This window comes from Macaca mulatta, chromosome 7, assembly GCF_049350105.2.
Source record: "Macaca mulatta isolate MMU2019108-1 chromosome 7, T2T-MMU8v2.0, whole genome shotgun sequence".
Taxonomy (NCBI): Eukaryota; Metazoa; Chordata; class Mammalia; order Primates; family Cercopithecidae; genus Macaca; species Macaca mulatta.
The window spans coordinates 139,080,579-139,107,696 of NC_133412.1; the positions used below are offsets into that span (position 1 = coordinate 139,080,579).

At 43.9% G+C, this 27,118-nt stretch overlaps 1 protein-coding gene across 1 annotated transcript in view; it reads right to left on the minus strand.

The window, feature by feature from the left end:
• Positions 1-17,518: 17,518 nt before the first annotated feature.
• The window catches only part of LOC144330299 (uncharacterized), a 523,359-nt gene continuing 513,759 nt past the window's right edge, over positions 17,519-27,118 (minus strand). Inside the window, exon 5 of the transcript XR_013396345.1 lies at positions 17,519-17,596. The gene's annotated coding sequence lies outside the window, so the exon portion shown is untranslated. The remainder of the gene's footprint in view (positions 17,597-27,118) is intronic.

Here is a 27,118-nt window from a genome sequence, read left to right on the forward strand (position 1 = left end):
CTGGCTAAAATTTCTTTTCTTTGGTTTCTTAGCATTAATCATCCTTCAGTCCTTGCATGACATTCATTAACCGGGGCCACCATTATTGTTCACAACTGACATGCAGGCTCTGTCATGTCTGACATGCAGATGAATTCTGATATTCATCTGAGCTGTGAGTATCAACACGAAGGAGCAACCAACCAATCTTAGTTCTGGGATATCATAGTGCAGCCCTAGTCCCTTCAGACTTTTGGGGCAGGTGTAGAAGCTCAGAAGATGCCAACAGCTCACCAAGAAAAGACGGAATGGAAAAGAAAGTCACTGACTCCACCTGTCTCATTTGGTAATGTTCCTTCCCCACGTACTCCCTGCTCCAACCATTTGCAATGAATCTACTCCCGTAACCCAATCTCCCTTATCTACTTGTAAAACTGTACTCAAGTTCCAAGACCCAGCCTAAAGAATTTACGCATAACCTTGTCAGTGTGGAAAGTCCCCAGATACTTTTGAGCAGGGATCTGACTTGATAAAAGTGGTCTTCTGGGAAGAGGACTCTACTATTAGGGAGACTCTACTATTAGGGAGAAGAGTCTAGGTACAAAGTGATGAGAAACTAGAGGAAGGCAACAGCAGTTAGGAGCAGAAATGGTATACATTCTTGTGAATCTTTGGTGACCCAGGAACTACTTTTTGGATATTATTAATTAGACTGTCTTTGAGTTACATGACTTCTCCACCTGTTGTAATTGCTCATTTATTTGTCTCTACCACTGGAATGTAAGTCTCCTAAGGCCAGGCTCAAGTCTGTCTTGCTTATTATTGGCTTTTCATGATCTCACACTACGTCTATACCGTATATGCTCAATACATGTTTGTTGGATGGATCATTGCCTATATAGCAGTGTTAAGAGTCCTGGAAAATTCCTCATTTGGAAATCACTTCTAAACTGAAAGAGTAAGCTAATTTTAGAGATGCCCTCAGCCCATCATGCCGTCCTATCTCCATCAGTGAGCTTCAAGCCAGGCCCTCATTAAACCAAAGTAAAGGACAAAGTCAGGCACATTTGGCTTTTGTGTTTTAATTTTCTCTTTAGTGATTTTAGCCTTGCGGTCATTTGGAGATCACAAAGTTTGACAACTCGTCTGCCTGCCTGTTTTGGATGTTAATTATATCTTTGTTTCTAATGACTTTACAATTCCCATGGGGCATTGGCAGGGTTCTGGCTAAGGGTCAAAGGCACAGGCTGGCAATCAGTGTTATCATCATAATTTATGTCCTGCTTTGACTCTCAGAAAGTTCACTGGTTTCCCGAATACACAAAATCTCCTTACTAGAAAAAGGAAAAGGAAAGAAACCACTTGACTCACATTGATGTCATAGCCAAGTCCCTTCATAGATCTAAGAAAGTGGCATTTTTTAAATACGGTCTTCATCAATCGATATTTCTTAACACTCTACGTCAAGACTGGCTATTCTGTGGCTGTAGAAGCAAATGTCACAGGTTTCAGGAACTGCATAACAAGAATAGCCAACATTTATTGGTTCCTTACTGTGTGCCAGGTCATTTGCAAGCAAAGGCTCATTTAATCATCAAAACAACACTAGGAGATAGGTACTATTATTACTCCCATTTTATAGTTCAGGGCACTGAGGGTAGTTGACTCTGCAAGACTCCTCCCTCTCTTCTGTCTGGGAGTCTCCCTAGGGCCACACATTAATTGGTCAAAATGTGGAAACTTCCCTGGCTGAGGCTCACTCCTACCTGATTAGCTGCTGGAAACAGCCACTTAAGAATACCCTCTTGTTTAGTATAAACACCGGCAGAGAAGCCTCTTTCACAGATCTCTTGATTAGGGTTGCTTGGAATCCTCTAAATAGTCCTTGTGGAAGGCAGAAGCATAATCTACTCTAGGGAGAAAGCACCCCAAAGCATAGGCCCATGGGCATTTGCCTCAATAGAACCAGCAGCTTAATTGGCCTCTTGGTTTCAGAAATTAGGATGTCAGCTGTTAAGGCCTACCTTTAATCTGCTAGGCACTCTGCTTTATCTCATGGATATGACTGCCCTGCACACAGCCCTTGGGGCTTCCTGCCACCTATTAAAATGCCCATATTCTTTCTTTTAAACATTTTAAAACTGTGATATAACACACACAAGAAATTTCATGAGACATACACATTCGGGTTGTCAAATAACTCCAAAGCAACCATCTGCATTCCTATGGTAATCCAGGTCAAGCAATAGAGCATTGTGTCTGGAAGATGACCATTAGCATCTGCTGACCTCATAGAGAGAGGCCATTAGGCATTATGAACCCCTTGATGGAAATGCCCAACTCCACCTACAGAGCAGTCTTGCAAAAAACGTTAAACCCAAATCTGAAGAAGCTCTAGATTGAACTGCAGTTTATACAAACTACAGGGAGCAGAGGCACACATTAAATGTTCTTGAGATGCAATCAGCAAAATCCAAACTTGGCAAATTCTATAGGACAGATGACGTAGTTTCTTCAACAACAACAAAATTGCAAGGAAAAAAAAGGAGTAGAAAACTATTTAAGAGACCCATCAATCTAGTTTGTATCCTGGTTTGAACAAACCAACTATGAAAAATATTTATGAAACAATTGGGTACTGATTGGAAATTTGATGATATTGAAGAATTTTTTAGATGTAATAATTATATTGTGCTTATATTAAAATTAAGTCTTTATCTTTTAGAAACACATATTGAAGTACGTTCCTATGAAATGATATGCTTTCTGGGATTAGTGCATTCCAAGAACACTGTTCACTCTTACCAACACTATGTCATCATCATCTGCTTTTCATTTTCATTATCATCATCACAGTCATCACTGTCTGCTATTTCTCAGTGTCATCGTATGCATGTAAATGAGCTCAGTGTCACACAACAAAAACAGGCATTTCTGGGGAGAAAACGATCTGAGAATCACAGTGAAACAGCAGCTGAATTAAATTAGAAGTGGAGTTATGTAAAAGCAAACATGAAATTTGGGGCAGGGTGACAGAAAACATACCTATACTATTGGAGGGGGTGAGTACACTTAATCTTGGGTCACTGTATTTTGAGAAGAAGGTGCAGCACCTGCAACGATCCTGAGAGGAGCCATGGAAAATAGAGGAATGGCTTCTAGCCTTAAGCTTACAAGGGTATTTTCTCTTGGAGAAAGAGGAGACCCTATTAGGAAGGCTGGTAAATAAGAGCAGGAAAGTGAAATGGGGAAATCTAAATTCAGTTTCTAGCCATAGCCAGGGCCTCTCTATCAACTCAGAAGATTAAAGAGGAAGAAATGGGCCTCATGAAGAGAGAGTTCAATTTGGAGAAAACTGTGCCCATGATCACAACGCAGAACAGGCTCTCAAAAGAGGTAATTGAGCCTCCATTGGCTCATATCTCTTAAAATAGAAAAATTCCCCATTTCTCCTACATGAACAGGTGCACTTGGGAACATTTGGCTGGACCAGGAGACTTCCAACTTTAACTCCCATCACTCCTAATGTCTCTTTCCTAGAGCTTACGTATCATCCAAAGGGAGCCTTTCAGCCTCCCTCCCCTTCTCCCACAGGAGTGCACCTGGAGTTATTTTTATAGGAGCAGGTGTGATTTAGCAGCCACTTGCTGGGTTCACAGATGATCAGCCCAAATCTGAGGCTGCTGGCTGCTGGGGTCTGGCCCTGGGACAGAGCAATTGGCTCACTGAGTCTGGGGGTCATATCATGGTGCTTCTATCATTTAAACCATTATGGACAATTCTACTTTTTACTATCTGAGTGCCACTAAACTCTGGGTTATGCAAGGCAGGTCCCATTGCCTCTCTCCCCACCCACTTTTTATAATGAATTTTGGATTGGAAATTCCCCTATAAATCTCTGAGTCTGACCCTTTCATTTTGCAGATAAGCAAACTGAGGCTTAGGGAACTGATCTGCCCAAGGCCACACACTGGTAGGTTCCTGCTGCTACCCAGCCACTGTTTCAATAGCCAAAGAACAGAAGATTAACTCTTAGGAAGAGCGGAGATCAGCTCAACTTCAACCAAAGGCAAAAGATGAATGAGTTTTGGAGAGCTTCATGGTCAATATTTTTTTCCCATAAGTTTGCTTGGCTAAAAAGGAATGGAATGGCCCTATTGGAGTGAAAAACTGAGTTCTGAACTTCTGGGAAGACCACACTGGGCAATTTTCTCCTTCCCCATTACAGAGATGGACTAAACTGGCAAAGGGGTAGGAATTATGTCCACCTCACATCTGCCTCATTAGTTATTTCACTTAACATTCATAGAGAAGGACCTACTAAATGCTGGTCACTGTGCTCAGTGCTGCAGTAAACCCAAAGATACGTAAGTCCCTACCTCAAGCAGCTTACAGGCAGGTGGGACCTATTGCTAGGTGACGGAAGCATGTAGACACCCAGGAAACCAGGCCATCAAGCAGTCCCAGCCTCATCCCTCGGACAACTGGCAAGATTGAGGCAGTGAAGTGCAACCATTTCTGGAGCATGGATATTACATTTTTCTGCCACTTTCATTAGTTTTATTTTCTCCCCCTTCTCAGAATCTTAAGGCTGAAATGAGCCTGAGAGATCATCTAGCCCAACTGTCTTCATTATGTGGATGAATAAGCTGAAGGAAGGTAGTGGAGGTGCTAAGTTAATTCCCTATGTCAGCGCGAGTCTGGGCTGAAAACACTCCCCATGGTGAGCCCCAGCCTCCCTGCACACTGAACATGAGCTAGGCTGCTTCTTTCCTAGTCCTTTTTTTCTGGATCAATGTAACGAGCCAAGACCCAAAGCAAAGCTGGTTTTTAAGCAGAAACCTGCTAAATGTGGACACACTGAATTATTCATATTTGGGGTCATAAATAATGTATTGGGTGTTAATATCGAATTTATAAATGTATCCATAACCACAGAGGTGATTAGTCACTGTTATGTGCTGCTCAGAGGTAACAGATTACCTGGCCCAAGTGTCCTTGACTAGCTCCTGTCCTTGGAGACGGCTCCCTTGCAGAGCACTGTGACCTTCCTGTCTCTGTTAGTCTGATGCGAAAGAGCAGAGGGCTGGGCTAAAAAAATACCACCACAGAGCCGCGGTGTACTTCCAGCCACTAGCCCTTGACACTGGCTGCTTTATTAAGTACTTGGCAGAGTTGTATGAACCCTCCAATGTGCCTCCCATGTGGCAAGACAGAGAGCGACTGCTTGACAGTAAGGCTGCATGTCCGGGAATAGCGCCCCTGGATGCTCAGGCCCCTTCACTCCTCTCTGCCTCACAGTTTTAGAGAAGCTACCTAGATGGCCTCATTTCAGGTTGGCAATTTATAGCAACAGCATTCTCCCCAGCCATCTCTTAGTACCTATTTCACTTCTGTATGAGGAAAATCAGGGAAAGTGCAGGTCATTATTTGAAGGTCAGGCATTGAATTTCATAAGGGCATGATTTGAGGAGATGGTAGTTTCTAAGAGATTGTCCCAGGACTAATGTCCTTCTAGTGGGAAGGAATAAGAATGGAAGATACTGGTCCAAGAAATGGCAAAAGTAATCTAGTTTTTAACTCTGTCCAAGCCAGGAGAAGGGAGGTGGGGCAAGAAGTGGTTGCTAACTATCCGTAATGTGGAAAGATACAGAGAGAGAGAAGAGGGAGGAGAAGGAGGGGTAGGAGGGGGATGAAGAGGAGGGGGAGGAAGAGGAGTATGGGGAGGAGGAGGAAGGGAGGAGGGAGGGAGGAGGAGGGGGAGGAGAAGAAGGACAGGGAGAGAAGAAGGGGGGAGGAGGAGGAGGAGAAAGGGGGAGAGAAGGAGGAGGGAGAGGGGGGGAGGAGAGGGAGAAGGAGGAGGAGAGAAAGGCATGGGATGCAGGAGCCAGGATCTTGGACTTCTTTATCTGTGGCAATCCGGCTCCTACAGCAGGACACCCTCCTCTGAGGTGTCTGTATATGCACAGGGGACAAGGCCAGCGAGCAGACCACACCTACCACACTTGGCTGGTAGCCAGAGCTTTCTGCAGGTCCCTGCAACCCAGACATAGTACAGGAGTCCTTCTACTTTTGTCCCTAGGCTCTGAGTCCGACCTGGATCCTCAGTCTTATCTCCAGGGGCTAGAAGCTGCAGTGCCCTACTCCAGAAATGGACTGCAGGAGCCCTTGAGCTTCCACTAAGGGCCAGAATGTGCTTGAACAGTGTGGAAGAGACGGCCTTCTTTCCATTCTTCTACCCACTATGTGCTTTGTCCAGGCTCAACAGAAGGGCATGGGTTGAGATCTAGATGCTTAGGGCCTGGTCGTGGGGATGGAAGCACCCATGCCAGTGGGGAGGTCACCCGCCAGCCACTGGAGAGGTCCATGGTGGTAGAATGGCCTCTCCACCCAGGCGTACCACTAAGTGAGGCCCTGGGCCCCAGACAGGGCTTGGCCAGTGAGTGGGTAGGCCTGTGTGGCAGCCTCTGCAGCACTGCTCCTAACAGTCATGTGAAAACAATAATATTATTGCATTATTACAAGGGGGCACCGACATGTTGATGCAAATGCTCATTTCTGACAAGACCGAGAAAATGAAATGGCTCAGAAGGGAATGGGGAAGTGCCCAGGGAGTAATAACTGTTATGCTGTTGAAGAGCTTCAACAATGGATAACTCTGCTGTGATTTCATCAGCCAGAAACCAATTAACCCCTGTGGAGTCATCTACCACACTATGGCTGGGTAGTGGGGAATGCTGCCAGCGTCTTCTACACCCCTTTCACCAGCTAAGCCTTAGAGCTGGGATGGTTCCAACGACAGAAATGTCCACAAGTGTGCCTTTCATGGAGTTATAAAATCTGATAGATGATGCCCCTGCAGGAGTCCAGTACCTACCAGTCCAGTCTTCCTCTCACAAGGACTGGGGTGGGCCAGGAGTCAGTCAGACTATCTGACATCACCCAGCTTGGGTACTAGGAGATGAAGCAAGAGTGTTTTCAACAGACTGAGCCCAGGATGTTTTCAAGAGAAACTGCACCTCTGCAGCCCCTGCTGCTTAGGGGTCTGCATTTGACCAACTGGCTCTGTTCCCCTCCCTCTTCTGAGAAAACCAATGGGCCCAGACAAGGGCACCTGGCTCAAGCACAGTCAATCCATGAATCTGTCCAGACTGAGGCCTGGCAGGGAAAGGTGACCAGAGCCCATCAGATTCCCTCTCCTGTTACCTTCACCTAGATGATGTCAGAGCTGGAGTTGTTGGCAGGTAGAGCTGAGGTCATGAGGTTGGAAAAGGCCAAAAAGTGTCAAGGCAGGGCAGAGTGGGGAAGAGTAGAAACCATGCGCAGAGCATACAAGGAGGCAGCTGGGGTGTGAAGCAGTGGAGGACAGAGCACAGGGATGCTTAGAGGAGACAGCTGAGGCCAGCAGCTGCTCTCTGCTCTCACCTCCCTGGTCAACACTCATAGAAACACTGTGATGGTTAATACTGAGTGTTAACTTGATTGGATTGAAAGATACAAAGTATCGATCCTGGGTGTGTCTGTGAGGGTGTTGCCAAAGGAGATTAACATTTGACTCAGTGGGCTGGGAAAGGCAGACCCACCCTTAATCTGTGTGAGCATCATTTAATCAGCTGCCAGCATGGCTAGAATATAAACAGGCAGAAAAATGTGAAAAGAGAGACTGGCCTGGCCTCCCAGCCTACATCTTTCTCCTGTGCTGGATGCTTCCTGCCCTCGAACATCAGACTCTAAGTTTTTCAGTTTTGGAATTCGGACTGGCTCTCCTTACTCCTCAGCCTGCAGACGACCTATTGTGAGACCTTGTGATTATATATATATATATATATAATCATTATTATATATATTTTATATATATATATATGTGTATATATATATATATATATATATATATATATATATTCCATTAGTTCTGTCCCTCTAGAGAACCTTGACTAATACATACACTCAGCTTCTCTCCACATGAGTGACGACAGTCCCCATCCCACCCCACCTTTTCTCCAGGTGATGTGAATGAGTCTCTTTCTTGCCATCAAAAATGCCTCAGTGGAAGAATGTGCCCAGGGGAGGTGATACGGTTTGGCTCTCTGTCCCCACCCAAATCTCATCTTGTAGCTCCCATAATTCCCACTTGTTGTGGGAGGACCTGGTGGGAGATAATTGAATCATGAGGGCGGGTCTTTCCTGTGCTGTTCTCGTGATAGTGAATAAGTCTCACAAGCTCTGATGGTTTTAAAAAGAGTAAATTTCCCTGCACAAGTGTTATTCTCTTATCTGCTGCCATATGATACATGCCTTTCACCTTCCGCCATGATTCCTCCCCAGCCATGTGGAACTATAAGTCCAAAAAACTTCCTTCTTTTGTAAATTGACCAGTTTCGGGTATGTCTTTATTAGCAGTGTGAAAATAGACTAATACAGTAAATTGGTACCAGCAGAGTAGGGTGCTGCCGAAAAGATACCTGAAAATGTGGAAGCCACTTTGGAACTGGGTAGCAGGTAGGGGTTGGAACAGTTTGGAAGGCTCAGAAGAAGACAGGAAAATGTGGGAAAGCTTGGAACTTCCTAGAGAATTGTCGAATGGTTTTACCCAAAATGCTGATAATGATATGGACAATAAAGTACAGTCTGAGTTGGTCTCAGATGGAAATGAGGAAGTTGTTGGGAACTAGAGCAAAGGTGACTCTTGTTATGTTTTAGCAAAGAGACTGGCAGCATTTTGCTCCTGCCCTAGAGATTTGTGGAACTTTGAACTTGAGAGAGATGATTTAGGGTATCTGGCAAAAGAAATTTCTAAGGAGCAAAGCATTCGAGAGATGACTTGGGTGCTGTTAAAGGCATTCATTCAGCTTTATAAGGGAAGCAGAGCATAAACTTTAGAATATTTGTAGATTGACAATGCAATAAGAAAGAAAATCCCATTTTCTAAGGAGGAATTCAAGCCAGCTGCAAAAATTTGCATAAGTAATGAGGAGCCAAATGTTAATCACCAACACAATGGGGAAAATGTCTCTCTCCAGGGCAGGCAGAGGTCTTCACAGCAGCCCTTCCCATCACAGGCCTAGGAGTAAAAAGTGGTTTCATGGGCTGGGTCCAGGGTTCCCATACTGTATGCAGCGTAGGGACTTGGTGCTCTGCATCCCAGCTGCTCCAGCCTTGGCTGAAAGGGGCCAACATAGAGCTCAGGCCATGACCTCACAGGTTGCAAGCCCCAAGCCTTGGCAGCTTCCACATGGTCTTGAGCCTGCAAGTGCCCAGAATTCAAGAACTGGGGTTTGGGAACCTCCACCTAGATTTCAGAGAATGTATGGAAATGCCTGGTGCCCAGGCAGAAGTTTACTGCAAGGGTGGGGCCCTCATGGAGAACCTCTGCTAGGGCAGTGTGGAAGGGAAATGTGGGGTTGGAGCCCCCACACAGAGTCCCTACTTAGGCACCACCTAGTGGAGCTGTGAGAAGAGGGCCACCATCCTGCAGACCCCAAAATGGTAGATCTTTCAACAGCTTGTATCTTTCATCTGGAAAAGCCAGACACTCAATGCAAGCCTGTGAAAGCAGCTGGGAGGGAGGCTGTACCCTGCAAAGCCACAGGGGTGGGGCTTCCCAAGACTATAGAAACCCACCTCTTGCATCAGCATGACCTGGATGTGAGACCTGGAGTCAAAGGAGATCATTTTGGAGTTTTAAGATTTGACTGCCCCACTGGATTTCAGACTTGCATGGGGCCTGTAGCCCCTTTGTTTTGGCCAATTTCTCCCATTTGGAATGGCTGTATTTACCAAATGCCTGTACCCCCATTGTACCTAGGAAGTAACTAACTTGCTTTTGATTTTACTTGCTCATAGGCAGAAGGGACTTGCCTTGTTTCAGATGAGACTTTGGACTTTGGACTTTTGAGTTAATGCTGAAATGAGTTAAGACTTTGGAGGACTGTTGAGAAGGCATGATTGGTTTTGAAATGTGAAGATAAGAGATTTGGGAGGGGCCGGGGTAGAATGATATGGTTTGGCTGTGTCTCCACCCAAATCTCATCTTGTAGCTCCCGTAATTCCCACGTGTTGTTTGAGGGACCCACTGGGAGATAACTGAATTATGGGGGTGGGTCTTTCTCATGCTGTTCTTGTGATAGTGAGTAAGTCTCACAAGATCTGATTGTTTCGTAAATGGGAGTTTCCCTGCATAAGCATTCTTTTCTTGTCTGCCGCCATGTGAGACATGCCTTTTGTCCACAGACCACACTTGGGGCAGCACTGTCTATGAGATTGTCACACTGAAGCTGAGGGTCTAAGGCTTATTGTTATTGGCTGCCAGCTACATGCTGGTGGCTGAATAGAGCTGGCTCAAGGCAGTGGGTCTCAACCTGGGGTGGCATGGCCCCCTCCTCCTGCCAGAGATGCATGAAACAGAACTATCCTGCTGCAATGCCAGAAGCACCCCTGTTGCAGAGCATTGATCTGAAGCTTCGAGATCAGAGAGAACCCCCATCCTCTGCAGGAAGCCCTTCAGCAACTCCCGCCCAGATGGCCTATTTTAGCCAGCATTTCTGCCCAAGAACAACGAGACTCCTGGGCCCAGGATAGGGCAGACAAAAGGGTGTTGGAGAGGGAGCATTGGGCTCAGAGCCAAGCAGAGCCCGAAGTATCCAGGGACAGAGAGATAATGTAACCTTCAACAAACTGCAGTGGCTTTAGAGTTGTCAGCTCAGACAGAACTGCCTACATCCATTTAATTAGATTTTAATTTCTCTTTACACATTCAGTTTTCAAAGATTCTAAGAAGTAATTATTTCCAGTATCAATTGACTAGGAGGAACAATCCCCAACTTAGAATAAGCAGCTTAAGGAGGTTTGTCTCATCCCTGTTCAAACACGGTGCCTTCTAGAAGCTGCCTGGCTGCCTCTCAGTCCCGCTGAGAATGCAGACACTCGGCAGAAAGGAGCAGGGGCGAAGGTGTGAGGAGGAGGAGGAGGACATATCTTGTGCCTCTGCCACTTTTCGGAGTCTGAGGATACCAAAAGAAGGGAAAGAAACTCAAAGCGGAGGCCTAAGTGCGATGCCTATTAGCACCTTGCAGGTAGAAATGTAAATAACAATGACTTCCTCATCATTTGGCGTTCAATAAAACTCTACCTTGGATGAAAGGTGAGATCTCTCATTCTCTGAATGACCTTTTGGAATAAATCAGTCATCTTATAATGGAATCCTTACAGAGTCTTTCACATGCTGGAACATATCTTCAGTTACCTTATTTTGAATCCAGAACACTGGAGCAACTGCCCCAAACAACATCTTAGAGGTCACCTCTGATAGAATCATTTAAAAAAATAAAAAGAAGTTAGAGGTAAGGACATTCAGTACAATGTTTGCAATCATTGCCATGTGTGTGACCTCACACTTGCAAGTGTGGCCGTAAATAAGCCATTTGAGGTTCACTTTAAAGGGCAATATGGCAAGGAGTTGCTAAATTGTAAAAATCAAGAATATGATCGAAAGCAGTGGTAACATTTGAAATATCTAACAACTGATCAGAACAAAGTGCAGATCAATCAGAAGGCAGCTGAGGTAAACCTAGCCACCCAGGTGACTCCTGCCCTACCCACAACACACACAACCAACCAACTGTCCTGATGTTATACAAATGTATATTTTTGTGACATGGGGATGAAATTTCCAGTGACCACATCACACATATATTAAAGAACTGCTGATTTCAATCAATAAACAGAATTGTGGATGATGTGTACCAGAACACTTTGGAGATGACACTAAACATGACTTCAGTGATGTGAAGACACGAATGTGGTAGACACGTATGAGAAGTTTGAATAAAATTGTTTTGTGGGGCTGGGCGCATTAGTTCACGCCTGTAATCCTAGCACTTTGGGAGACCAAGGTGGGCGATTACCGGAGGTCAGGAGTTCTAGACTGGCCTAGCCAATATGGTGAAACCCCATCTCTATTAAAAATACAAAAAATTAGCCGGACATGGTGGCGGGCACCTGTAATCCCAGCTACTCGGGAGGCTGAGGCAGGAGAATCACTTGAACCCAGGAGGCAGAGGTTGCAGTGAGTTGAGATTGTACCACTGCACTCCGGCCTGGGCAACAAGAGTGAAACTCCATCTCAAAATTAAAAAACAAAAACAAAAGCAAAAACAAAAAAACCCAATCATTTTGTGGAGTATGAGAATAGAAAAAGCAACATATCTAAAACAAATCACTACTCTGTGTAATGTATGATTTTAAATGTATGTAAACGTATAACTAAATTAATGTTAAATATGTTTTGATTATATAATCTATCCTTCTAGAAGCTCATATGTCTATGTTGGCTAAAACTCTGTGGCACTCTTTTCAGCGGTGGATTTAGTTTTCTTGCATGTTGGCACATATGACACTTGATGACCAAAGGGATGAACGAGAGAATGAATGCACTTTACATGGATGACCAAACAACTCCCAGTCCAATGCATTAGCATCCACAGGGTAGCTGTAAAAAATATTGACATTCAGATACCATTCTGGACCAAGGGGATCAAAATTTCTGGAGGCAGTGCCTGGCCGCTGGTATTTTGGAAAGCGGTTTAACTGATTCTAAAGTACAGCCAGGTTGAGAACGACTGCTCTACAGGGTGATTTCACATACCTCCAACCACATCCTTTTTGGGGAGGGCATTCAGTCAGGTTAGTGGTTAAGAGCAAGGACTCTGAAAGTGTTCAAATCCTGACTCTTCCACTAACTAACTGTGTGATCTTGTAAAAATCACTGTACTTTCCTGTGCCCCAGGTTTCTGATATGTAAAATGAGAAAGAAAAAAAAGAGAGAGAGAGAGAGAGAGAGAGCACCAACTCGGTAAGTGCTTACTGTGAAGGTTAATAAGTTAATGCATACAAAGTACTTAGACTTGTGTCTGGCACCAAATGGGAGCTCAGTTCACACTAGCTGGTGTGGTCTAAGGGGTGAGTGGAGTAGAGTACTCCCCAATGCCAGCCTGCCCACCCATCCTGGTATCTGTGTACTCCACCCTTCCATGCTTCATCTTCTGACATGGCATTTCTTAAGTAGAGGAGATCATGAGTGGGAAATGGAGAAGGGATGGGGCCAAAGAGCCAGATGTGTGGCTTTAGCACAATGTTACATCCTAGTACTCACCGTGGCCCTTTGGCAGGGGGTGGAAAAGGGAGGGCCAGGTGGTAGGTGTAGAGGAATAGACCCAGGCGAGGCTGCCACCTCAGCCTCAAGACATGCTGGGGATATTTCTTCAGAGCATCTGAGCCCCATACCCTTTACACACTTCCTGAGTGGTCATTCCCATCATGCTCATCCTCTGGTCAGGGACACTATTCTACATGTGAGGTGGCTTCTTAGATGGAACCATGCAAGGTCAAAGGCAGGATGTGTCCTGGGGCCTCAGCACAGCTCCGGGGAGGGGATTCCCTTCCTGTCCCTACAGCACAGCAACGATAAAGCAGTGGTTTGGAACAAGCATGTGAAGCCAGTCTACTGGGGCTGGCTGGTTCATTCACTAATTAGCTGTGATTTCAGGCAAGATGTGTAACCCTTTTGCACTCAGTTTCCTCATCAGCAAAGGGGTTTTATGAGGAGCAAATGAATTGATATATGTGGCACATTTAGAACAATGTCTGGCATATAATATGTGGTATATACATATTGGCTGTTATTTTTATGATTTTATGCTGTGAAGATGTCAGTTACCTGTAAGATAACTTTTTTTTAAAAATTAGATTTTCCTTTCCTTTCAAATACCACTAAATCTCAAAAGGACAGGTCACTGTAGCATCTCAGGTCCATGTCAAGTCTTCTGCGTTTTAATGAAGAGCTTTTAAAACACAGCAGGGAGCTCACTTAAGGTCCTGAGGGTCCCATAAAACTTTTTAAAAATCTTAAACTCCTTCCAGGCATGTAACTGGCCCTAAAAATATAAATAAACAACTTAACAATTAAAAAAAAGATTAAAACAATAGCTAAAAAATTAAAATCATGGAATGTCTGGTTCCTTATAAAAACTAAACATAACATCTTAACATAAGTCCCTGAGTTGTTCTTCAAAAACCCAGACCCCTGCCAAACAGACCCGCTAACACATAGACATCAGAAAAGGAGGTTTATGTGTTAGCAAGAAACTGAAGACTAAACCCTGAACTCCATTCTTTGTTCTAAATTTTTTCCTGAGGTGCCTAGAGAAAGTCACACCTATGAGCCACAGCTAAATTCTTTTCTGCTGACTCCAAATTTTAAACAAAACTTCTCTTCCTTAACCAACTACAATCAGAAAATATTTCAATCTACTGATGATCTGTAAGACTCTGCTTTAAGATATCCTGCCCTTTTTAAGCAGAACTAATGTGTAACCACCATATATTGATTTACAATTTTGCCTATAACTTCTGCTTTCCTAAAGTTTACCCCTGTCGTTTAAAGCTCCTACTTACAAGCCATCAGGGATGTCAGGTGTTAAGCATGAACTGCTGGATTCTCCTTGCTTGGTGCCCCACAAACAAGTGCCCTCCTTTTTCCCACTACAAACCTCATTATAAACATTTGGCCTTACTCTGGGCGAGCGAACCGCAGTTTGGTTCAATAACACCTTTGGGAATATTATTATGTCCCAGGGTGTTGCCATTCCTAGAGTGTTAGCAACTCAATAAAATTGGAACAGAACCCACACTGCCCATTTCTGGTATGTTCTCCATGCATCTATCATGCTGGATGGACCCCACAGTCCAACTGTGGGGACAAGACAAGAATACAAGTGATACGAATACAGTCAGCCCAAGAGAGGTACAAACCATGAAAGATAGGAGGTCAAAGAGGGTAGAGATCTCACCTGGTGGAAGGGCCATGATGGTTTTCAAGGGAGCCATGAAGAATGATAGATAGAATTTCATCCATTTGGGTTAGAGGAATGGGGAAAAGAATTCTACACTTTTTAGGTAAAGGGAATGGCATAAACAGAAATATGAAGATGGAGAAGGGCCAGAAGTCATCTAATCTGATTGATATATGAGGTCCAGGAGGGAAGGATCAGGGGATAAGGTCGAGCAGGGCTTTGTCATAAAAGACCTTAAGTACTGGGTGAGCAATTTACACTTAATTTGTCAGTCAGTGGGGAGTCATTGGGGGTTTGGTAAAGGAATGTCTAATCACAGCTGTGCTTGTGGAAGAGTAATTATTCTCATAAGATGACTCAGAAGGGAGAAAGATGGGAGGGAGGGATACTGAAGAGTAAATTGCCAGAATATTTCAGATGAGGATTGATGTGGGTTTAAACAAGAGTGGTTATGGAGGGAGAGGGTAATGGTAGAATCTAGGGGACATGATAATTGATTGAGTGTTATGGGAAAAGGAACAATAAAAGATGAATCCAAGGTCACCAGCCTGAGGGGATAGGACACTGATGCAGCAATTAAGCAAAAGAGTAAAGCAAGTAGACGGACAGTTCTGGGAGGCTGGTGAATTAGGGTGGAGGTGCCAGATAGAGCTGTAGGTAATATGGAGCTGGAGGACTGGAAACTGAAACTAAATATTCCACTGGCCCTATAGCTGAGTCATTGTGACATCTAACTCTATGCTTCACATACAGCAGGTGCCCAATAAATGAATGATCTCAATTGGAGAGTCATCTCCATGAGTGTGACCGGTGAAACCTAGGAGAAGCTTTGCATAAAAAGAGCAAAGTTTGAGTGCAGAAGTATAGGGAGCATATGTATGCATTTAGGAATGAGACATCTGGAGATATGAGTCAGAGAGGAGAAACGAACAGAATAATTGCGAAGTGAGATAATGCCGGGGTGAGGAGGTCAAGATGAAGGCAAGTTTTGATAAAGGAGCAGTAAATAGAAAAGGTTGAAAATACAAAATGAGGACTTGTATTAGTTTCCCAGGGCTGCCTTCAAAAAGTACCATAAACTGGATGGCCTAAAGCAACAGAAATTTATTCTCTCACAGTTCTGCAACCTGAAAGTCCAATATCAAGGTGTTGGCAGGACCACATTCCCTCCAAAACCTGTAGGAAAGGTGATTCCCTTGCCTCTTCTTGGCTTCTGGTGACCCCAGGTGTTCCTTGGCTGTAACAGCCAGCAGAACTCCAATCTCTTCACATGAGTCTTCTCCCCATATGTTTCCATGTCTTTACATGGAGTTCTCTTATAAGGACATCAGTCATATTGGATTAAGGGCCCACCATACTCAAGTATGACCTCATCTTAACTAATTACATCTGCAAATCAGGTCACATTCTGAGGTACTAGGGGTTAGAACTTCCACATTTCCTTTTGGAGCACATGACTCAACCCTTATAACAGGGACCTAGTACAGACGGTTGTGTTTAGCAGTCAAGAAGTGAGTGGTAATGTTTGCAAGAACGCCATTTGGCTCAAAACATGGGAATGGAAACCAGATGGCATGGGGGTAATGAGCGAAGTATGGGCAGGGGATAGAGTTGGGGACAGAAAGCATTGCAAAGAGTGGGAGGAGGGCTCTTCCTGCGTGTGACTGATTCTTTCTTTCTGCAGGTACAGGCATGGTTGTGTGCTCTGCAGAAAGTTATACTTTGAAGCCACCAAGATTCACTCTGTGACTCCATCATCCTTCCCCAGGAGTATATGCTGCTGGCCTGGCAAGGCTGTGGCTCTTGACATCAGAGCTTCTTTTCTCAGGACTTCAGTGGCTGAAATGGGTTTCCATTTTGGTTCAAATGACTTACTTGTTTGTTTGTTTGTTTGTTTGTTTTTGTCAAACCAGACTACTGGCTGTTTACACAGGTATTTGTAGTTGGAGTTCTTTTCTCTCTGGAGCCCAGCCCCCAAAATGGAGACAAGACCATCTGTCTGATTTGGTCCCATCTCAAGTGGAAAAAATACTTGGTGATAACAAGGTGTTGGAGAACATAATAACAACAAATAAGTAATACTAGACAAGTTAAACACAAAATGATTAACAAGTGTGAGTCTGCAAATATCTTCATTCATTCAAGAAGATCAGCAGTTGAAATTATGACCTGCTCAAGATGACAAATGATGCCATGTTGATAACACAGATATTCCTCAAAGTTCCAGGAATCCCAGCTCCCTGTGTATCTACCCGCATAATAGGAGCTTCAGCTACGTGCCAGATAGAGTGAGAATGCCAGACTCTGGGGATCTACTGAATCAGAGTCCCCAGGAGACTCATTTTAGTTCGTAAATACATACCTTTAGCTTTCTGAAATCTAGTTGCATGCTTGGTGTGTTATTAAGAACCAGCCAATATTCATACACAAAAATGAAAGTCTATAGAGCTGTGCATCATTTCTCATCAGAATTGCCAAGAGCACTCGTATTTTCCCATCTCTTTGCCATCTTCATAGCCCACCACTTGACTGTGGACCATCCTTGACCATGAACCACACTTTGAGAAACATGGCTCTAGAGGACAGGCCAGCTATAGTTAGGAAACTCCTCCCAGGCCCACAGGACAGCCTCTCATAGCAAACAGCCATTGGCTCAGTGGCCTGTGCAGTGCATTGAAAAGACTCCTCACCTAGGAGTAAAAAGACCTGATCTGGCTGGCACCGTGACCTGGAGCACCTCGCTGTTCTCCCAGGGCCTGGTTCCTCACCTGCAAAATGAGAGGATCAGATTAGTTCAGTGGCCCCCATGGAGGAATAAAGGGGGGTGAAGCAGGCTTCAGGTTTATAAATTTTTTTAATATACTGAGGTTCCACTTAAAACTTATTAGAAAAATAATAAAGGCGCAATTTTTTGTTTTTTTTTTTTTTTTTTTTTTTTTTTTTTTGAGATTGAGTTTCATTCTTGTTGCCCAGGCTGGAGTGCAATGGTGCGATCTTGGCTCACTGCAACCTCCGCCTCTCAGGTTCAAGTGATTCTTCTGCCTCAGCCTCCCAAGTAGCTGGGATTACAGGCACCTGCCACCATGCCCAGGTACTTTTTTTTTTATTTTTAGTAGAGACAGGGTTTCACTATGTTGGCCAGGCTGGTGTCGAATTCCTGACCTCAGGCGGTCTACCTGCCTTGGCCTCCCAAAAACCCCTGAACTAAAGAATTTGTAAGCTTCTTCCAGTTAGACGGTTCTAAGTGTGTTTGTTTGTTTTCATGGCCCCAATTTCCCTGGGAATTACTCTCCCATAAGAATTGGTGGTATTGCAGTAAGGACACTAACCTAGATTTCATGGGCTCTTGCCTCACTTGCTTATGCAGGGTCTCCATCCTGTAAGTGGTCCCCAGGTTTCTGTAGGGGGGTGGGGTACTTCTCATAGGCTTGTTAACCAGTCTGCTCCTGAAAGGCATTGCTGCCACTCCATCTTCTCATGCCAGCTATTTGCTGGGCAACATCCTGGCTCTCAACCTCTTTATTCTCCTATCTCAGCTGGAGCACTTGTGAATTCATGGCTGCCTGAGGCTCTGTGGGAAAGTTGAGAAGGCCTAGCAACCCTCTTGCGTTACACTCTGTCTTAGTATTTTTGGCAAATAATATGGTATGAAGAGCACTGGTCTTGGAATCAGGCAGAGGTGAGTTCAAATCCCAGCTCCACTTCTTAGTAGGAAGGAGGGCTCCTCTGTAATGCCAGCCCTGCAACCCAAGCCAGTCACTATACCTCCAAACACCTCCACTAGCATCAGTGTCTTATCTTTAAGAAGGACCTACCTGGTTGCAGTGAGCCGAGATGGCACCATTGCACACCAACCTGGGAGACAGAGTGAGACTCCATCTCACACACACACACAAAAGGATCTACCTTCTATATAGGGTTGTTAGAAGGATTAAGTCACATAAAGTATTGAAAGCATGTAGTATAGTGACTGAACTCTAACTTGTGCAGCAAATGGTTCTTATTCACACTATCAGACTGACATGAGTTCAAGAGGGCTGGCTGGAAAACAAAAATTGAGTTGTGACTTCTAAGATCAACTCCTCTGACCACCAAGGTTTTCTTAGAGAATTAAGCTAGTTAATGCTGGCCCTTTTATTTGCTAGAATGAATGATCGCCCAGGACACTTCTTAACAGACTTCCGAGAAGTAGTCCACATGAATTAGGCATGGCTTAACCTCAGGCCTTCCCAGCTGTGCTTCCAGTGGATGAGGGATCTTCTGAAGAGTTGGGGTACAGAACGGGCAGGGGGAGGTAAGGAAATTAGAGAGTATAGGAACCTGCTGCCTCAGCAAATGCTACTCAATGGCCTGGCATCTGAGAATCTTCCCCCTGCCTTGCAAAAGTGACTTCCCTGAGAGAAGCTCTATGTGGAGTCATCTAGATGAATTGGATGTTACCAAGTGAGACAGCTATTTTTCTAGATAGCCCCTTTGGTAAAGCAAAGAGGAGGTTACCCTTTGAAAACATTCCCCAGTGGATCTTTTGGAAGATGAAGAGATGGTTGAACCCTCAGCCTAAAGAAAAACAGAATTGCTACCTGGATGATCACTCCATTTTTCTTCCTTTCCTCTGCATATCTCTTGGGCCCTTTAATGCCTTCTGAAGCCAAATTTGTTCTAATTATAAAGGCAGTGACCAGTGAGATTTATTCCAGGGTATGGAAGGAGGACACCTGCATAATCTGTGACCCACTCATGGCAGCCCCAGGTCCCAGATGGATTTATTCCAACCCTCCTTTTCTTCTCCTGCAATTGGATCCATTCTGAAAAGAACCCCTCATCCCCTGAAATTCACCAAAGCTTTACAAGCTCTGTGGAAGGCAACTGAGACTCTTCAACTCACCTTGGAGTATGGAGGAAATATATCTTTACTGCTGAGTTTGAGAAAGCCAGCCAGGTAGTCAACCAGTAAACACATGTTTGTTGGGTGCAGACGCTTTCTTTGCCTCCAGCTTGTTTAGTTTGCATCTGGAATCTGTTTTGTTGCCTCAGAAAGAACTATACAAACAACTTATTTTTGGTCCACTTTTCTGGCCTAACATACTAGGTCACAGTGGTCTGTTAGCTTCACACAGGATCCTCTTCCCACCTCCTACTGGTGTCAAACAAATCATCTGTGCATTTCCTCTCGCATTGTTAGAAGACCTCGTGTTTAGGCTGGTTTTGCCCTGTTGGTGATTAGCTGTTTGGGGCCATTGACATGCTAGTGTGTTTGTGAGTCCTGAGCCATTTCTGGAAGATGGCAGCTCCTTCTTGGAGGTATCGCCTATGGTCATTGGAATATCTCTGTGTCATGGTAACAGGGCCATACGTGATATGAGCCCATAATGAATGAGAGTCCTAGAACCACCACAGCAAAGATTGAATATCTACGTGCTCTTCCACGCTGCCCCACCCTTGGGCAGAGCCAGCTGTTACTAGGCTGTGAGTGGAAGTGATATATGTCATACCTAAGCCAGGGCATTTAAAAGCTAGTGCTTGACCTTCAGTTTATCTCTTATGCTTGCTGCAAAGACCTTGGAAGCCTGTCAAAAACAATGAAGCTTTTGTCAGCTTGGATCTTTGTATGTGAACTTTCTTGGACAGTCCCAAGAACCATAGTGGATTTTATATGAATGAGAAATAAACTTTAAGTTTTAAGTCACAAGAATTCTCGGTTTTTGTTACTGTCACATAGGCTAGACTATCCTGACTAACATATCCACTAAAGGTTTAGAGTTTGAAGAACCTTAGAGATTGGTCTAAACTTACCAATTTATAGATAAGGAAACAAAGGTACAGAAAAATGAGGTGCTAGAGAGAGAGAGAGGGAGAGAGAGACAGGCAACACTCAAACTGGAATTTCCAATTTAGCTGTCTCTACCATCACAGAGCATATTTTGTGCTGATTTATATATAACTTGGATTTAATATTTTCAACCACACTTGACAGTTAGCCACAATTCTTGATTAACTGAAAAGTGGACACTACTGGACCAAGGGCTCTTCTCTTGTTTTTTGACAAAACCACTCTCTCATCAATGATCTTAGCTGTTGTATTAGTCTATTTTTGCATAGCTCTAAAGAACTACCTGAAACTGGGTAATTTATAAAGAAGAGGTTCAGTTGACTCACACTTCCACAGGCTGTACAGGAGGCATGGCTGGGGAAGTCTCAGAAAACTTACCATCATTGCAGAAAGCAAAGAGGAAGGAGGCACATCTTCACATGGCCAGAGCAGGAGGAAGACAGGAAAGGGGAAGTGCTGCACACTTTTAAACAACCAGATCTTGTGAGAACTCATTCACCATCATGAGAACAGCAAGGGGGACATCTGCCCCCATGATCCAGTCACCTCCTACCAGGCCCCTTCTCCAACACTGGGGATTACAATTTGATACGAGATTTGTGTGGAGACACAAATTCGACCCATATCAGCTGTCCTGCTCTAACTTCAGAGAAAACAAGATGCACTACTAGATTCTGTACTCATGTAATTTCCTCATAATGTATAACCTGATATAAACCCTAGCTAGGGTGGGGGTACTTAAGATATCTGGTAAGTTTAGATTCTGAATATATCTCAATATCTTTTCATTCTCACTAGCTCCCTATCCATCTAATCCATTCATACCCAATCCCTGGTGTGTGTGTGTGTGTGTGTGTGTGTGTGTGTGTGTGTGTAGAGGTATTGCTTACCTAGAGCCTTGATGAGTGGCAGCAAAAACCAAATTCTAGATGAAATATGAATGGGAATACCGGCTCAAGTCAGGCTACTGTATCGACAGCAAGTCATCAAATCAAGAGCATGTAAAATAAAAATTGGAGGCAGATAGAGAACCAGATGGAGGCTTCAAAAGCAGGGAGAACTAGTGTGGGTCAGAACAAGTGAGACAACAGTGGTTGTTGCCCAGGAGTCATCCTAGAGCCATGGCCAACATTCCAAGCTTACATTTTACATGTTTATAGCATGTGATTTTGTAGACAGCCCAGATTCATGAGAGTGACCTAGGCGATAGACCCTGGCTAATAAACTGGGATTAAGACCACTCTAATCCACCCCCATTTACACTCTATCCCCTATAAATGCTATCAACTTCTAGCCTTGTCTTTTACTCATTAACTTGGCCCAGCTTTTCTGAAGTGCTGCCAGATACCACAATAAATGATGAGAATACCAGGTATTTCCTAGGTCTATTCTGTAATGATTACCTGCAGAGGTAGGTAGATGCCTGCCCAAAATTTGGTTTGGGTATTGAAACAGATGATGCCATACAAAACAAGGGGGTTTGAAAAGGTTTGGATGACATAACTGAGGTCTCTGAGGAGAGCAGGGCAGTCCTCTCACGCAGGTCTGAAATAGCTTGAGGGAGCCAGGAAAGCGTTTTTATTGTGGTTAGTTGGTGAGTCTGGCTTGAAAGTTCCGAGGCAGAGATGAGGGTGCTTGATCTGAATCTTTTACCCTCACCAAAGGAGGGAATGCCCAGGCCTTCTTATGTAGGTATATGGGGAAGAGGGAGGGGTGGCTTAAAAGTTGTCAGGGGCCAAACATCAAAAAATGGGGTCAGACTCCTCGAGACACATTCCTTTGCCATAACAATGACCTCTCCATTGGTATGAGATGGTAAGCCAGCTTTCTACCTTGACATGTGACTCAAATGTCCTTTACCTTCCCAACCCAGTGCCTCACTGCCACCCAGCAAATCTTGCCTCCTTAGGATCTTCTCCTCACATTCAACTCCAGTCTCTTCCCCATCTCACAGCCCAAAGCACCGCTGCCTCCACTCCTGAGGCATCACTAACATAGTACCCAACATGCTGACCTTTGGAGACTGTAGTTAAATTGGAGGAGAGCCTTCCCTGTTAATCTTAAGTTAGTAGTGATTAGGAGGAAGTAAGAGAAATGTATTTTTGAGGATTAAAAAAAAAAAAACACAAAAAAGTAGAAAACAAATGAGGAATACAGAAGCGAAGGTAAGTGGCTGTATAAATGGAGACTGAATTTGGCTGTGTCTCTCCAATTGCTCTGGATGATCCAACATCTTTGCCAGTACCTGGAGAATTCTGCTGCCTGCTTCCCATGGCTATTCTATCTGGCACCCTCATGGCAGAGGCCTGGAGGAAGATGGCAGAGGACAAGCTGGTGGATGTTGAATTCTGACCCTGCCCTTCTATTTTCTTATCTCTGTGACTCTAGTTTGGTTCCTTGTCTAAAGAAAGCTGGTCAATGGCCAGGCTTTTTTGTTCCTGACAGAAACAAGCTCACAGAACTCTCTCTCATTCAGGGCTTTAATTGGCCTTTTCTTTTGTGATATGTGTGAAGACATTCTTCTGCCTTCTTTGTAAATACTTTCTTTTCTCTAGAGTAGAAAGATGGCCTCCAGCTTTATAATGGATTTTACATGCAGAGAAGGAAAAGAAAATGATTTTGCAAGACTCTTTTCTGTTAGCTTGAAACACAAAGAAACATTCTCCTCCGCCTGAGCGCCTTAGCAAGCTAAAATTGGCTGCTTCATCAAATGAAGGAGCGATGAGGTTAAAGACATAGACAGAGATGCTAAAGTCATTAGTTCCCTGGATGATTTTCTCATTTTAAAACTTTCCTTTCCTTTGTACTTGATCTTTTTCTGTCACCTTTTCTACTTCTGTAGGATTTACTCTTTCCTACGTGCCCACTTTAGTTTCACTATTTTTGTGAAATAAGATGTCCAGAATAGCTGAGCTGCATTCACCTGTTTTCAGATCTTATGTTCCCATTTGGATTCTGATAAACTGGTGAGGAGGGTTTATGGAATAATCCCTACATTGGCATAATTAGAGCATGCCGTAGTGCTCTTAAAAGACATGCACACACACAATTCTTTAAGACTCGACTCTGGCTGAAAATGCATCAGAATATCAGCTGATAGTTACAAGGATGGCAGGCATGAGTAGTCTTAGAGGTCAGAGAGAGATTTGGAATTAAAATGGTATTAAAGAGTTTTGGTGAGAGGATCCAGGAATACTTGAAGCCTGCCTGCATTAATGACTTCTCCCTGCAGGGGAGGTCTCCAAGGGAGATACACGCATAGGACAATGGTGGGCCAAGCAGAGTGATACTTCATGACAGCTAGGGTTTCTACCTAGGACCCAGGCAGAATTTGAGTGAGCTGGAGTAGGTCCTGGACTGCCTAACATTTCTAGGCAAGAGAATTCAGTGTCCTTGTTGTTCTCCAGAACCACATCCATCAGCACCAGAGAAAATGGAATCAGAGATAGAACAAAGAAATGCCAAATCAATGCCCTAGAATCTGGCCAGTCGGGCCCCTGGACTCCTCCCCAGTCTGAACTATACCTAAAGAGAAGAAGTTGAAAGTGGCCTCAGATGCCTTATCCATGGAGATCAGAAAAGAGACATCCTGAAGACCTGGTGTTACTAAAGAAACAAACTTGTCACTCTTCATCAACACCCTCAGCCACTTCTTGTCCTCCCTCTGTCCCCTCCCACAATCTAATTCTGAAGTTGGGCTTCAAATCTAACATCTACTCAAGCCCTCTTATTCACCAAATATAGTGAATTAGAATAATTCACTATATTAATTGCTTCCAGACCCACCCTCAAGCTCCCTCTTATTGTCCTGCTATATCCTCCCTTCATTTCAAGGAGAGTGTTTTCTCTAAGAAACCTCCCCAGATCTACCAAGAGGTATCTGTATTCTCCTTGTGCCCCCATTTATATATGAAGAGTCCTCCAGGATCTATATATGTTGAGCCACTTTCACAACTGATGACATTCATGGCTGTTTCGTGCCATAACCCCCCATGTGGGCCTGCTCTGTGTTCTGCAGCCCTGTCTCCATGTCTCACATGTTAGTCAGTTTTCACTAGGCTACACTGTGGTAACAAATATCCCCAACATCTCAATGGCTTATAATAACCAATGCTTATTTTTCACTCCTGTACATGTCAGCTGTAACCCCTGCTGTGTCTTCCTCATTCTTGGACCTAGGAGTCCAGGGAGAAGGAATCTTATGGTAGAGAGAAAAGAGCAACAAAAGAAACCAGGTGATGGCCCTTGGAACTTCTGGTTGGAAGTAGCATGCAGCATGTTTCATCTGCTCATATTCTATTGGACAAAAAAAGTCATATGGGGTAGAAACTATAATCCCTTTATAGAGAGAGGAGAGTGAATAATTGGGAACAATAATGCTGCTACCTCAGTTACTGACTAGGGTTGAACAGTCAGGTGCCTTTTGAGTGACACCTGAGTGATAAGCTCAGTAATTGGCATCAGTGAGATATTAACTATTTCTCAGAGGAAGATTTGTCTATAGCTTACCTCTTAGAATTGGAGATAAGTTTTTGTTTAAGAATCTCTACAATGTGTAATACTGCATTGGACTGAATGTTTTTGTCTCCCACAAATTCATATGTTGAAATCCTAACTGCCAAGGCAATGGTATCAGGAAGTGGGATCTAGGGGAAATAGTTAGGTCATGAGGTGGAGCCCTCATGATTGGGATTAATATTCCTATAAAAGGGATTCCAAAGAACTCTCTCACCCTCTTTCCATCATGTGAGGATATAAGGAGCAGTCAGCAGTCTGTAACATGGAAAACATCCCTCACCAGATTCCCACCATTCTGGCACCCTGGTCTTGGACTTCCAGCCTTCAGAACTAAGAGAAATAAAATTGCTGGTGTTTGTAAGCCACCTAGTCTATGGTACTTTGTTACAGCAGTCTGAACTGACTAAGACAAATACATTTCCTGGTACTCTTAAACAAATGCTCCTACACCCAGTGTAACTTTTTTTCAGAGACTCAGGGTCATAATTATGGCCATCAACTTGGGCTTTGTCATAATAGTAATACTCCTATGGACTACTTGTAGATATAGGGCTACACACCTCTTCTTTAAATGGCTCCCAGGCCACTCTACTTTTGGAGAGCAAGAGGACAATTTATAGTTTTTCTGTCTCTTCCCAAAATGACAGGCTCTCAGCCATTCTATTTTGATGATGAGAGCAAGTCTTCCTTTAGCCCTTGTCATTCAGTAGTATCAGCATCACCTGGGAGCCCATTAGAGATGGAGAATCTAGGCCCCCTCCCAGATCTTCTCAATCAGATTCTGCATTTTAATTATTTTCCTAGGTGTTAAATATGCACAATAATGTTGGAGAAGCAGCCTGGTGATTTTCAACCCTGACTGCACATTGGTATTGGCCAGGGAACATTAAAAATACTGATTCCTGGGCCTGACCCCTCCTTCTTTATAGCCTGACATGATTAGTCTGGGGTGTAGTGAGGGCATCAGAGCTTAAGCACTCCCTAGATGATTCTAATGTGCAGCCAGGGTTGAGAACCACTGCTATCTGGTGACTTCCTTTTACTTGCTTGAACTTGCTGGTTCAGTGATTAGAGAGCAAGCTTATTCACAATTGTGCAACTGTGTTCCTGACTGTTAGCATCAAACAGACTCCCAACAAGGGCCAGAGGAGCCTGGCCTATACAGAAATAATAATAGCCTTGGTTATGAAGGAGCTTCTATGGGCCAGGAATGTTATCTCTAATCTTCACCATACCCTGTTACCCTAATTTGAATTTAGGAAACTGAGTCTCAAAGAAAGTGACTTTTCAAAGGTCACACAACTCCTAAGTGGTAGAACTAAAATTTGAAATAATCTCTGGTTTCAAAGCCATGAACGTTTTGTTCCCTCCAAACCCAGAGAACTTCTGTTCCCAATCTATGTGAGCTGTGGTGATTGGACCTTCTAACACCTACTGCTCATAGGCCTTTGTCACTTTCTCCCAGAGTATGGGTTGGGTTCTGGCTGGGAAAGGTTACCAGATAAGGAATCAAGTCCCCAGATAAATGATTATATATAACTCCTAACAGTTCCTTAAAGTATGCAGCTTTATAGAGGAGTAAAGTGGGTCACGATGAGGCAGAAATTAATTAGTGCAGAGAAACTGCATGACACCCTGGGAGAGGGAGAAATTGTGCACAGATTGAAGCATGCTTCTCTAGCATCAACTTAATAATTTTGAGGACATCAGTTATAGTGCCAAACATACTAGGGACATTATCTCATGTGACCTTCACTACAGTCCTAGTGATGATAATTTTGCTTATTTTGTAGATGTGAGAATGGAGACTGGGAAGTAAATTTGCCCACATTTGATTAGACAGGTAATAAAGACTAGAGCTAGCATGGAAATACAGGTTCAGAGCCTGTGCTATTTCATCTACATTTCATGACTTCTTAATTTTTTAAGTGCACAGTCCTGC